This window comes from Panthera pardus, unplaced genomic scaffold, assembly GCF_024362965.1.
Source record: "Panthera pardus isolate Hobbes unplaced genomic scaffold, ASM2436296v1 HiC_scaffold_27, whole genome shotgun sequence".
In the NCBI taxonomy this organism is placed as follows: Eukaryota; Metazoa; Chordata; class Mammalia; order Carnivora; family Felidae; genus Panthera; species Panthera pardus.
In genome coordinates this window covers 87,084,815-87,099,186 of record NW_026526843.1, presented here as the reverse complement: position 1 = coordinate 87,099,186, position 14,372 = coordinate 87,084,815, and the positions used below count along the sequence as shown (strand labels likewise).

Below are 14,372 nucleotides of genomic sequence, written 5' to 3'. Positions count from 1 at the left end.
ACTTATTAGGGTACCTGGTGGCTGAGTCAGTTAAACTTCCGACTTCGGCTCAGGTCATGATGTAGTTCAAACCCCGCATCGGGCTCTGTGCTGACAGCTCAGAGCCTGGAGCCTGCTTCAGATTCTGTGTCTCCCTCTCCCTGCCCCTCCCCCACGCGCACTCTGTCTCTCTCGGTCTCTCAAAAATAAATAGAAACATTAAAACGTTTTTTTTTTTAATTAGATGACTTACTATCTAAATTTAAAACCTTTTATATTCTGCCTGCTTCACATGATTACTCATTATCTGTACTTAACACATCCTCTGAATTTTGCCTATTATGAGCTTACTATTGATGCTTAACACTTGTTATGACTTTCACCTATCCCAATTAATTTCTTTTCTATGGCAGAATTGAATCACTGGATTACAGCGGAAATATGACTGTTAGCAGTTGTATTATTCTCAAATAATACAAAAAACAAAAAAAAACCCAAAAAATAAAAACCCACATTTTCCACTGTCTCTAAAAGCAGACGGCCCTGGGGTGCCTGGGTGGCTCACTTCAGCTCAGGTCATGATCTCACGATTCGTGAGTTTGAGCCCCACGTCGGACTCTGTGCTGACAGCTCAGAGCCTGGAGCCTGCTTCTGCTTCTGTGTCTCCCTCTCTCTCTGCTCCTCCCCCACACTCGTTCTCTCTCTGTCTCTCTCTCTCTCTCTTTCTCTCTCTCCCTCCCTCTCTCTCCCTCAAAAATAAATAAAACATTAAAAAAATTTTTCTTAAAGCAGACAGCCCTTTGTTAATTGGGGGAGTATGTTTTTTCCCCAGTATGTATCTGAACTGTATGATCTCTAAAGGAAATGAATGGCAGCACTTAAGAGAGGTGCTTAAGACAGGGCACCTGGGTGGCTTAGTTGGTTAGGTTAAGCGTCCGACTTCGGCTCAGGTCCTGATCTCACGATTCGTGAGTTTGAGCCCCACGTCGGACTCTGTGCTGACACCTCAGAGCCTGGAGCCTGCTTTGGATTCTGTGTCCTCTCTCTCTCTCTGCCCCTCCCCTAACTTGTGCTCTGTCTCTCTCGGTCTCTCAAAAATAAATAAATGTAAAAAAGAAAAAAAAAAAGAGGTGCTTAAGTCACTGAGTAATGGAGCTGTTATTGACAACAGTCCCCTTGGACAAAAGTAGGTCTCCACCCGTTCACACACCCTACTCCCACTACTGCCTGCTGACCAACCAGCCATAAACATCAAGCAAGTTCTACCCAGAAATATGCAGGATACTTGGCAGACAAATTCAGGAACCAGACAGGATCCAGACAGCCTCCTACAGGTTGAGCTCTCAGGAAGAAGATGCTGTGACAGAGTCTGGGGTGCAAGATGCTTATTAGCAATCAACATGTTTGAAAGGAAGGGGAACAAAAGGAGAAGCTGGGCTACCGAGCCGGTCTGATTAATTCAATCCCAAGGGGAATCTCTGAAGATAGAATTGCCTGCCGAGTACCTGGCTGGTTCAGTCGGTAAAGCAGGCTGCTCTTGATCTCAGGGTTGTAAGTTCGAGCCCCACGTGGCATGCAGAGATTACTTAAAAATAAAATCTTTGGGGGGGCCCGGGTGGCTCAGGTGGTTTTGCGTCCAACTCTTGATTTCAGCTCAGGTCATGATCTCACGGTTCGTGAGTTCAAGCCCCACATCATGCTCTGTGCACTGAGACAGTGTGGAGCCTGCTTGGGATTCTTTCTCTCTCTCCCTCTCTCTGTGCCCCTCCCCTGCTTGCTCTCTCTCTCTCTCTCTCTCTGTCTCTCAAAATAAATAAACTTTAAAAAATAAAGTAAAATCCTAAAAAAAAAATTGATCATCAGAGATCTCTCCCATCTGGCCAAAATAACAGGGTGTTTATACCACGCCCTCCCTCGGCCATTGGACGGGGGCTGTGCCGGAAGGGCATGACCTCCACAAGGCAGCTCTCTGCAGACAAGGCCCACCCTGGAAGAGCCAAGGGCTGGAAGCTGTCTGCTAATTGCACTCCTCACCACTAGCTAGCACATCTTTTCTTCCAGACGGATCTCGGTGGTGCATCTCTGTGTTGAACACAGAGGCCTTTCCACGTGAAATGGGATGCGATTTTTTTGACAAGGAAGAGAGAGTATTCAGACTGAGAGATGTGAAACAAAGGGTACTTGGGAAGCAAAAGGCAAAGCTAAGGATAGAAAAGCCAAATGGCAGTTGGGGGGAGCTGGAGGAGAGTGACCGTTTCCAAGGGAAGATCAAGGGCTCTAGGTACATCTCTCAGGAAATGGAAAGTCAAATGAAGCAAGAACTTTAATTTCTCTCTCGGCTCTCTGTTCCTCTTTTCTAAAAACACTTTATCCCTTTAGGGATGGGGTACCCAGAAGACAGACCTCATATCTCCAAAAGAGAAAACACTGGTGATTTCTGGCCCTGGAAGTCTTCCCACAGTTAAGCCGGATGCCACAGGAAACACTAAGCCTCTAAAAAAAAAAAAAAAGGTTTGGAGAGAACATACGAAAAAAATAAAACGAAACCCTCTGGTTATATCTATAAGTAAGTAAATGATCTCTCTTAAAAAAGGGAAGGACCCCAGCAAAATGCCGGTTTACTTACAAACTCTCCCACGTTGTGGAGTAAAGTAGCTTTTTCTGAAATGTTTGCCTAGGAACCAGAGTAAAATTCTAACCTCAGTTCCAAATTTTCGGTTCAGAGGGTGCCTGGGTGGCTCGGTCGGTTAAGCATCCAATTCTTGGGTTTTGGCTCAGGTCGTGAATTCCGGGTTCGTGAGTTCCAGCTGCCCGTCGGGCTCTGCGCTGACAGTGTGGAGCCTGCTTGGGATTCTCTCCACCGCCCCCCTCACTCTCTCTCTCAAAATAAATACACTTAAAAATAAATAAATTTTCAGTTCGGTCCCAGGTTCCTATCAATGATGGGTAGATTCATCAGAAAACCCTCAAATCTCAGCAGCCTAACCCAACAAAAGATTATTCCTTACTTAAATCAGGTGATCAGTAACACTCAGTGGAAGATTGTGCTGCACACTGAAGTCACCCAAGGCATAGGAGCTCCACCATTCTGAAGCTCTACCATTCAGAAAACGTGTCTTCCGCTCAGTTTCGCATGCCAACTCATTATCCGGAATCCAGCCATGTAACTGAAACCTAAATGCAACAGAATTCGGGGACTGTCCCCTTCCCATGCATCCAGATACTGGAAAATGAAATGGGATTGGTGAGCACGTGGCATGGCCTAGGACCCAAGGGGAACATCTGGTTGTCCGGTTCTTCAGAAAAGTCTGGAGTCCCTCAACCTCACTGGTCAGATGCTCTTACTTTCATCTAGGTTAAATAATCTCGGATTTGGAACTGCATACTCACAACAACAAACAGCTGCTTTTGAAAAGAAGGCATTAAATTACACTTTTGAGACAACTTGCTACCCTGGGACTATTTATTGCCTTAGCTCATCTATAAACCTTCAAATCGTTGAGGTAGAAAAATGCTGAGCGTAACTAAAAAACCATGTTAAGATGTTCAGGCTCTAATAATATTTTCAAAATAGTCTTCACAATTTTAAGAAAACCAGAATCAATAGACGACTGGTGGCGTGTCAAAACATCAAGGAGCAAAGAGCACCTGGGTGGCTAAGTCGGTTAAGCGTCCTACTTCAGCTCGAACTTCGTGAATTCGAGCCCTGCATCGGGCTTTCTGCTGTCAGCACAAAGCCCACTTAAGGTTCTCTGTGTCCCTCTCTCTCTCTGCCTCTTCCCTGCTCTATCTTTCTCAAAAATAAAATAAACATTAAGAAAAATCTTAACATATACAGGCATTCCTTTTACACTTTAAAAACCCTGACTTTTGCTCCCTCAGTGGGACACTATATGGGTTGCTACCCAAGTCTGTGTACCCCGAATTGCAATTCTCTGATCCCAAATGAATGTTCTTCCTAAACTACTGCCTCCCGACAACTTTAGATTGACAAGTTCATGCACTCACAAACCTTACATTGTATAGAAGGATATAGATAATTAAATAAATGGCTGTAATAAAATCGTGTGCATGCCATTATTGGAAGAGAATTAAAGGAATACATGGCAGTGAGACCTAAACTAGGGCAGACAATCACAGAAGGCTTCTTGGAGGAAGTGATTTTTTCAGCCAGGTAGATGATCGTGCAGATCATTAAGATAATAAAGGAGAGGAGAGGTAGCAATTATGTTGGGGGAAATGAGGAATTTTATTCTAGACCTGTTGAGTGAACTTCTAGTGCCCACATACAAGTGATGACATTTTAGTGGCAGGCGGATGACTCCTGTCTGGGGCTCTCATGGAAGATCTGACTTGGGAGTCTTCACCCTGTGTTTGGTAAAGGAAGCCAGACAAGAAGATGAGATCACCCACTCAGAGGACATAGAGTGAAAAGAGAGGGTCCCTAAGTCAACGTCACGAAAGACAAAAAAAAAAACCATCCAGAAAAGGCAGAAGGGAAGGAGTCAGAGAGAGAGCCTCCGGAAAAGTAGGTAGAAATCGAAACGTGTGATGGCTCCAGAAACAAAAGGAAAGAGGGCTTCCAGGAGAGAGGAGACAATGAGTGCTGATGAAAGCAAAGACAATGGGGCCCCTGCGTGGCTCAGTCTGTTAGGCGGCCGACTTAGGCTCAGGCCATGATCTTGCAGTTCGTGAGTTCAAGCCCCACATCAGGCTCTCTGCTGTCAGCACAGAGCCCACTTCCGATCCTCTGTCCCCTCTCTCTCTGCCCCTTCCCTGCTCTTTCAAAAATAAAACATAAAAAAAAAACCAAGCCAAAGAAAATGACAGCTAACAAATGTTCATTAGCTCAGTGATAAGCAGCTGATTGACAAAAGTTGGCAAAACCAGGGGTGCCTGGGTGGCTCAGTCAGTTAAGCCCCTGACTTTGGCTCAGCTCATGATCTCACGGTTCGTGGGTTTGAGCCCCATGTTGGGCTCTGTGCTGACATCTCGGAGCCTGGAGCCTGCTTTGGATTCTCTCTCTCTCCCTCTCTCTCTCTCTCTCTCTTTCTCTCTCAAAAATAGATAAACATTAAAAAAAAAAACAAAAAAAGCTTGGCAAAACCAGACTGAGCCTAGTGGTAGAGCCAGAATACAGATCTCTAAAGAGTGGGAGCAGAACTAGGAAAAACATCAAGTGTAACCAACTCGTTCTAGAAGTTTGGTTGTGCAAAGGGGTTGTGAGAGCTAGATGATGAGAGAACCAGGAAATGAGAAAGAATGGAATAAGCAATAGGGGAAGCAGGAGGGGACAAAAAGAGACTTTTTTTTGCTTTTGCTTTTGTAGAGGCAAAATGAACAAACCCTTTAGAATCTCTAACAGTAACAAAGAGAGAGGCGCCTGGGTGGCTCAGTGGGTTGAGCGTCTGCCTCTTCATTTCGGCTCAGGTCACGATCTCCTGGTTCATGGGCTCATGCCCCGACTCTCGCTAACAGATAGGAAATTCTGCTTAGGATTCTCTATCTCCCTCTCTCTTTCTCTCTGCTCCTCCCCTCCCTCAAATATAAATAAATCAACATTAAAAGAAACAAAGAGAATTTTATTCCACCCTAAATTAGGACAGCTGCCCAAGAAACACACTGTTCACTCCAGAGGGTACTCTGGAGAATGAACCGTTTTTACGAACTTATGTACTTTTTTACATCTTGTAAAAAAGCGCAGATTATAGATTAGCATATAGGCAGGAGTCAAGGGGTTTCACATCAAGGAGTGCAGGGGGTAGGAGCACTGGTGTTGTCTCAAGAACAAGGTGGTTTTCCTTTAGGCAACGCATTCACAAAGCAGGTGCTCACAAAGCAGGTGAGGCATCAGGCTCTGTTTAAACCAAGTTTACACACAATCATGCCGACCTAGAAGGAAACCTAAGATGGCTTTTTCCTCCTAGCTCAGGCCTTTAAAGCCTGGTTTTCTCTCATCACTTTTTAATGGGAGAAACTCGAGCGTATTTACATTTTGATGGGATGAGAGCAGAGAAAAGGAGGGGCTAAAAATAATGGGGGCAAGGGAGAATGCAGCGATGAAGAGGGAGAGAGTAAAAATAGCTAGAGATGATACGAATACCTTTTAGATAGAAACAAGCCTGAGGTGCCTGACTCACTCAGCCGGTGCCGCCTGCGACTCTTGATCTCAGGGTTGTGAGTTCGAGTCCCATGTTGGGTGTAAAGCTTGCTAAAAAAAAAAAAAACAAAACAAAACAAAAAAAATCTTAGAACGAACATAAAAATAAAAATAAAAAAACAGCCCCAAATGGAGACATTTGGGGGAAACATGGAATCCTTTGCCCCCCACGACAGCAAATCAAGACTCTTTCAGCTTCAACCTCTCCCAGGAGTGTCACCTTCCAACAGTCGGATCTGAAATTCCCTGAGTGTAACCTGTAGGTTAAAATCCTGGCTGTTTCCTTCCTCATCCCCACCCCCTAAAGGCAGCCATCCAGGCCTGAAGGGATCCTTTCTTTTCTTTTGCTAGTAACTTCTTTGCCCCGCCCTGCTTCCTTTCGAGATGGGATGCTACCAGGGTCCTGAATCGCTTAATAAAGCCAATTAGATCTTCAAATGTACTCGGTTGACTTTTGTTATTTCACAATACTAAAGGATAGGATCCAGAGCACAGGTTCTACCAGAACTGGAGGGAATGGGGAAAAAAAAAAAAAAAAAAAGAGGAATGATGATAAAGATTGAATTGCACGGAGCTGACAGGATGTTACCTGGGTTTCCAGGCCTCATAAGATTAAAGACAAGAAAATCTGAAGGTGTGGGCAAGTAATGAAAGGGGACAGTGATGAAAGTTAACAGTTCATCTCCGGGGGGCGCCTGGCAGGCTCAGTCGGTAGACCATGCGACTCTTGATCTTGGCGTCAGGAGTTCGAGCCCCACACTTGGCCACAGAGATTACTTATACATACGTAAAGTTAAAGTTAACAGTCGATCTTAAAGGCTATTCATTTATTTACCATTTATTTACCGAACATTCACCTAGTACTAGAGTAGGTTTTCTGAGGCCACTTCATTGGAAAACATATTGCTTTATTTTTATCACCGAGGGGGAAAAAAACCAACCTCCCCTCCTCCCCACCCCCCAATAAATGGCGGCGCCACCATTCCACGATTCTTCTAGCTGCTCCTAGGAGTCATCCAGGAGTCAACCCCAACTCCTACCTTTCCCTCACCTCTCCTCGGCCACGTCCCTCCCCTCTGGGTGCACGTTCGCACGTCAGCAGGTAAGCGCACGGCCACGCACGGCCACGCACATACAGGCACGTAAGCGCACGTACAGCATGTAAACGCACGTACACGCGCGTAAGCGCATGTACGCGCACGCGTACACCACACCCAACTGACTGAGAAGCCCTGTCAATTCTGATTACAAAACAGGTCCGGAACGCGCCTGCTGTTTCCAGCTCCACTGCTTCAACCTTGGTCCAAGCCGCTAGCCCTTTCCACAAGGACTGCAGCAGTAGTTGCTGTTAAAGAATAAAAAAAATCAACTGGGTAAATTTTAAAGGATTTCATGGCTTTATTCAGCTGTTCACGAATCGGGCACCATCCAGTTTAGATAATAGAAAGGGCTGCACAGGCAAGAGATTTTCTAGGCAGAAGGGAGAAGGAACAAGGAAGTTTAATATTAGGCAAAAGTTGGGTTGGTTATTGCAAGATTACTTTCCTTACAGGGGATGGTAGGGATTATCAAGCAGATTACCTAACTCATGTACAGCACGTGATTCCTGATTGGTTTAAGATTCCAATCTGGGGACAGCCAAAACTCTAAGTCTCAGTTTGGCGACAAGGGGCTTAGCAATGAGCGACTCCATTCCTGTTGTGTAGGCTTTAACGCCCCTCCTCGTAACTTCCCTCCTCCTCACGTCCATGCTTCTCTCTTTCCATCCACTCTCCCCACAGAGGCTAGAACAAACATCGCATCGTTGTATGTCCCTCCATGAAATCTTCCAACTGCTTCCGAGTGCTCGGAAAATACGATCCAACATGCTCACCATATGCCCTAGAAGACGCTACATGAATGTTCTTCTGCTCATCTTTCCAAATTCACCCTTACCACATTTCCCTTGTTCAAAATACCTCCTCCACATGGGCCTGATAATAAGTTCCTAGAATATGCTAAGCTCTAGGATCAACGCAAGGCCTTTGAGCCTCCTGTTCCTCTACTTTTGTTACATGCTTCCCCTGACTTTTTGCATGGCTGGCGCTTGCTTAACCTCAATGTCCCTCTTGAAAAATGTGTTTCAGGGCAATTCCGCCAAAAGCGTCTCACTTTACTCCCTAGGGCCACCTGGCTGGCTCAGTCAGAGGAGCACGCAACTCTTGATCTCAGGGTCGTGAGTTTGAGCTCGACACGGGGTGTAGAGATGACTTGAATAAACCTTTAAAAAATTAAAATTAAAAATGTTGAGGGGCACGTGAGTGGCTTGGTCAGTTAAGCATCCAACTTCCGCTCAGGTCACGATCGCATGACTCCTGAGTTTGAGCCCCATGTCAGGCAGGCTCTCTGCTGACAGCACAGAGCCTGCTTCGGATCCTCTGTCCTCTTCTCTCTGTGCCCCTGCCCCACTCGAGCTCACTCACACGCGCTCTCTCTCTCTCTCTCTCTCTCTCTCTCAAAAGTAAACAAAGAATTAAACAAAAATTTTAAAAATTTAAAAAGAAGTGTCTCACTCTACTCCCTATCTTAGAACTTTAATGATTCCCATCATAACACTTAAGACAATCTTTAGTACTTTTCTATGTTTACTTTTGTCTGTCCTCCCATGTGAATTCCACAAGGTCAAGGACTGGGTGTGTCTTGTCCTCAGTTGTTAGAACAGTGTCAGGCATATAACAGGTATCACATAATGTAGCTTGGAGTGCACGAGTGGCTCAGTCACTTAAGCATCCGACTCTTGTTTTCTGCTCAGGTCATGATCTCACCATTCCTGGGATCAAGCCCCGTGTTGGACTCCATGCTGGTTGGCAGCAAGGAGCCTGCTTGGGATTCTCTCTCTCCTTCTCTCTGCCCCTCCCGCATTCATGCTGTCTCTTTCTCTCTCAAAATAAATAAACTTTTTTTAAAAATGTAGCTAAATTCCAAAACCAGAGACCCCACTAAAAAGGAGAACTATAGACCAATTTCCCTGATGAACATGGATGTAAAAATCCTCAACAAGATATTAGCCAATCAGATCCAATAATACATTAAAAAAATTATTCACCACGACCAGTGGGATTTATACCTGGGATGCAGGGCTGGTTCAATATCCACAAAACAATTAACGTGATTCATCACATCAATAAAAGAAAGGGCAAGAGCCATATGATCCTCTCGATAGATGCAGAGAAAGCATTTGACAAAATGTGCATCCTTTCTTGATAAAAACCCTCAAGAAAGTAGGGATCGAAGGAGTATACCGCGAGATCATAAAAGCCACAGATGAACGACCCAACGCTAATATCATTCTCAATGGGGAAAAACTGAGAGCTTTCCCCCTAAGGTGAGGAACAAGACAGGGATGTCCACTCTCGCCACTGTTATTCAACATAGTATTGGAAGTCTTAGCCTCTGCAGTCAAACACAAAGAAATAAAAGGCATCCAAATCGACCAGGAGGAGGTCAAGCTTTCACTCTTTGCAGATGACCTGATACTCCATATGGAAAACCCAAAAGATTCCACCAAAAAACTGCTAGAATTGAGTCATGAATTTAGCGAAGTTGCAGAATATAAAATCAACGCAGAGAATCGGTTGCATTCCTATACACCAACAACGAAGCGACAGAAAGAGAAATAAAGGAATCGATTCCATTTACACTTGTACCAAAACCCATAAAATACCTAGGAATAAATCTAACCAAAGAGGTAAAAAATCTATACACTGAAAACTATAGAAAGCTTATGAAAGAAATTGAAGAAGACACAAAAAAAAAAATGGAAAAAGATTGCATGTTTCTGGATAGGGAGAACAAATATTGTTAAAATGTCGATACATTTTACAAAGCAATCTACATATTCAATGCAATCCCTATCAAAATAACACCAGCATTCTTTTCTAAAAAAAAAAAAATTTTACATTTATTTATTTTTGACAGAGAGAGACAGAGCACAAGTGGGGGAGGGGCAGAGAGAGAAGGAGACACAGAATCTGAAGCAGGCTCCAGGCTCTGAGCTGTCAGCACAGAGCCCGACGCGGGGCTCGAACTCACAAACCGCAACATCATGACCCGAGCCAAAGTTGGACGCTCAACCGACTGAGCCACCCAGGTGCCCCAAAATAACACCAGCATTCTTCACAGAGCTAGAACAAATAATCCTAAAATTTGTATGGAACCAGAAAAGACCCTGAATAGCCAAAGCAATCTTGAAAAAAAAAAACCAAAACGGGAGGCATCACAATCCCAGACTTCAAGCTGTACTACAAAGCTGTAACCATCACGACAGTATGGTACTGGCACAAGAACAGACACTCAGATCAATGGATCAGAATAGAGAACCCAGAAATGGACTCACAAACGTATGGCCAACTAATCTTTGACAAAGCAGAAAAGAATATCCAATGGAATAAAGACAGTCTCTTCAGCAAGTGGTGCTGGGAAAACTGGACAGCAACATGCAGAAGAATGAACCTGGACCACTTTCTTACACCAGACACAAAAATAAACTCAAAATGGATGAAAGACCTAAATTTACGACAGGAAGCCATCAAAATCCTCGAGGAGAAAGCAGGCAAAAACCTCTTTGATCTTGGCTGCAGCAACTTCTTACTCAACACGTCTCTGGAGGCAAGGGAACAAAAAAAAATGGACTACTGGGACCTCATCAAAATAAAAAGCTTCTGCACAGCAAAGGAAACAATCAGCAAAACTAAAAGGCAACCGACAGAATGGGAGAAGATATTTGCAAATGACATATCAGATAAAGGTTCAGTACCCAAAATCTATAAAGAACTTATCAAACAAACTCAACACCCAAAAAACAAATAATCCAGTGAAGAAATGGGCAAAAGACATGAATAGACACTTCTCCAAAGAAGACATCCAGATGGCCAACCGACACATGAAAAAAATGCTCAACATCACTCATCATCAGGGAAATACAAATCAAAACCACAGTGAAATACGACCTGACACCTGTCAGAATGGCTAACATTAACAACTCAGGCAACAACAGATGTTGGCGAGGATGCGGAGAAAGAGGATCTCTTTTGCATTGTTGGTAGGAATGCAAACTGATGCAGCCACTCTGGAAAACAGTATGGAGGTTCCTCAAAAAACTAAAAATAAAACTGCCCTACGACCCAGCAATTGCACTACTAGGCATTTATCCACGGGATACAGGTGTGCTGTTTCAAAGGGACACATGCACCCCCATGTTTATAGCACCCCCAGCAACAATAGCCAAAGTATGGAAAGAGCTCAAATGTCCATCGACAGATGAATGGATAAAGAAGACGTGGTGTGTGTGTGTGTGTGTGTGTGTGTGTGTGTGTGTGTGTGTGTATATACATATATACATATATACATATATATATATATATATATATATTACCCGGCAATCAAAAAGAATGAAATGTTGCCATTTGCAACTACGTGGATGGAACTGGAGGGCATTATGCTAAGCGAAATTAGTCAGACAAAGACAAATATCATATGACTTCACTCATATGAGGACTTTAAGACACAGAACAGATGAACATAAAGGAAGGGAAGCAAAAATACTATAAAAACAGGGGGCAAAGCATAAGAGACTCATAAATATGGAGAACAGACAGAGGGTTACTGGAGGGGGTGTGGGGGGGGGGGATGGGCTAAATGGGTAAGGGGCACTAAGAAAACACTCACACTATCCCTGTCTCTCTCAAAATAAATAAACTTAAAAAAACAAAAACAGAATAGGGGTGCCTTGCCTGGGTGGCTCAGTCGGTTAAGCGCCCGACTTCAGCTCATGTCATGATCTCACCGTTCATGAGTTCGAGCCCCGCATCGGGCTCTGTGCTGACAGCTGGGAGCCTGGAGCTTGCTTCAGATTCTGTGTCTCCTTCTATCTCTGCCCCTCCCCCACTTGTGCTCTGTCTCTCTCTGTCTCTCAAAAATAAATAAATGTAAAAAAAAAATTTTTTTAATAAAAAAATAAAAAATAAATTAAAAAATAAATAAAACTTTAAAAAATGTAGCTCGAATAGATGAATTGATGAAAAACAACTAACAAAGCAGAATCAAAGTGTACTAAATTACATAAAAATTGTGAGATCATAAGAAGAGATGATCATTTACTCTTGTTAAATAAAATATTTGCAATGAGATAACACTTCAGGCAAAACTAACCTATGCTACTAGAAGTCCGGATGATGGTTTCTCTTGGAGGGGTGCACGTAGTAACTAGAAGGGAGCAGGAGTCAAGCTTCTGGAATGCTGGTAATGCTCTGTTTCTTTATCTGTGTGCTAACTACCCAACTGTGTTTGGCTTGTGCAATTTTCTGGATGTACAGTGTACTTCAACAGAAAGTTAAAATTGAGAAAAAACACAGTTTAAATGGAGTTCATGATATCAAAATACTATGGCTGATATTCATAATGGTGACCAAAGTTATCAAGAAGATTATGTTTCTTGTGAACGACTTTCAAAAACTCCACTGTATTTGGGGTGCCTGGGTGGCTCAGTTGGTTGGGCGTCCAGCTTCGGCTCAGGTCATGATCTCACAGTTCATGAGATCGAGCCCCTCATCGGGCTCTCTGCTGCCAGCACACAACCAGCCCGCTTCGGATCTTCTGTCCCCCTCTCTCTCTGCCCCTCTCCTGCTCATATGCTCTCTCTTACTCTCCCCCTCTCTCTCTCAAAATAAGTAAATAAACCTGAAAAAAAAACTTCAATGTATTACGTATAATGCAGTTTCTAAAAGATTTATAATGTATAATGTATATAATGTATAATGTAGTTTCTAAAAGATTGCCACTCAAGGGGTGCCTGGGTGGCTCAGTCGGTTAAGCATCCGACTTCGGCTCAGGTCACAATATCACAGTATGTGGGTTCGAGCCCCGCGTCGGGCTCTGTGCTGACAGCTCAGAGCTTGGAGCCTGTTTCAGATTCTATGCCTCCCTGTCTCTCTGCCCCTCCCCTGTTCATGCTCTGTCTCAAGAATAAACAAACATAAAAAAAAATGTTTAAAGATTGCCACTCAAAATAGTTAACATTATGCCACCTACTAGATAGATGGGTTATCTGAAAAACTCACTCAAGCAGAATACCTTTTGCTTCAGTGATACTCCAGAAGTAAGGTATTAATACATTAATGCCATTGGAACGATCACAAGAACCAGGCTCAGATACTGCTCCCATTTTGCAGAAGAGAACACTGAGGTTCAGGGCAGTTACCTGATTTCTTTACAGTTGCACATGGACGAAGTTTAGTCAAGTTCCTCTGACTCAAGGAGCAGTGCAGTAGGCTTATTACTATTCTTTTTGTGAGTACGTGGCAAGCTGGAAGAAAAAAGGCTTGAACCATCTCGGGGAGAAAGGTCTTTACCTTTTATTTATTTAAGTCATCTCTACACCTAACGTGTGGCTCAAACTCACAACCCCGAGATCAAGAGTCGCACACTCTTCCGGATTAGCCAGCCAAGTGCCCCGAGAAAGGTCTATTAAGATGCTCTGTAGGTGGCCACCTTCAGCACCTGCCTTAACATCTCCCATGACCCCTCCTTAACTCGTCTGAGTGGGCCCTTGGCATTCTTTTAAGCAATGAATATGATTCTTCAACAAGTATTCAATGAGTCTTACCGTAGATACAGCTAGGCTTCCAGAAGAACCTCTATAACCTTTTATATCTAGGGGCCTCTGGTACATCTCTCTGTTCTCTGGTTGTAGATAATAATAAATACAAACCGAAAGGACCCTGCAAAATGCCTGCCTTCTGTGGGGGCCTAGAAATTTCCCCTCAAATCTGTTAGAAATATTTAAGCCAATGCCTGGGTAGCAATTCCTTCAACATCCAAGATCAAAACTGACTGATTTCTGATCTGATCAAGGACTATCAGGTCCAGATTGAGCGAGGATGTAGGATGTTAAAAGATCAGGAAGACGTGAGGCCCACTTTGGCACATCGAGGTCCTGGGAAGGCCAGTTTTCCCACGATCCCTTTAGATCTGCAGGGCTTGGTGTGGGCATCTTCTTGGGGCAAGAAGAGGAGTTATGTGTAATTCACAGATCCGCCACGTGAACCTTAGAAATGGTGACTCTACGTGCCAGGAAGCACCTGAACTCCACCCAAAGTTCGAAGGTAAACCACTGGGTAAGACCCAGAATGCAAAGACCTGGGACCAAATTAGGTTTAACAAAGCCACACTCCCCCTCCCAGGCCTGTGGAAGACC

The 14,372-nt window shown here is 43.9% G+C and overlaps 1 long non-coding RNA gene across 1 annotated transcript in view; it reads right to left on the bottom strand.

The window, feature by feature from the left end:
* LOC128773837 (uncharacterized) overlaps positions 1 to 14,372 on the bottom strand; it is a 142,537-nt gene that overhangs the window by 107,806 nt on the left and 20,359 nt on the right. The window contains exon 2 of the long non-coding RNA XR_008418294.1: positions 6,083 to 6,190. This is a non-coding gene — a long non-coding RNA (uncharacterized LOC128773837). The remainder of the gene's footprint in view (positions 1 to 6,082; positions 6,191 to 14,372) is intronic.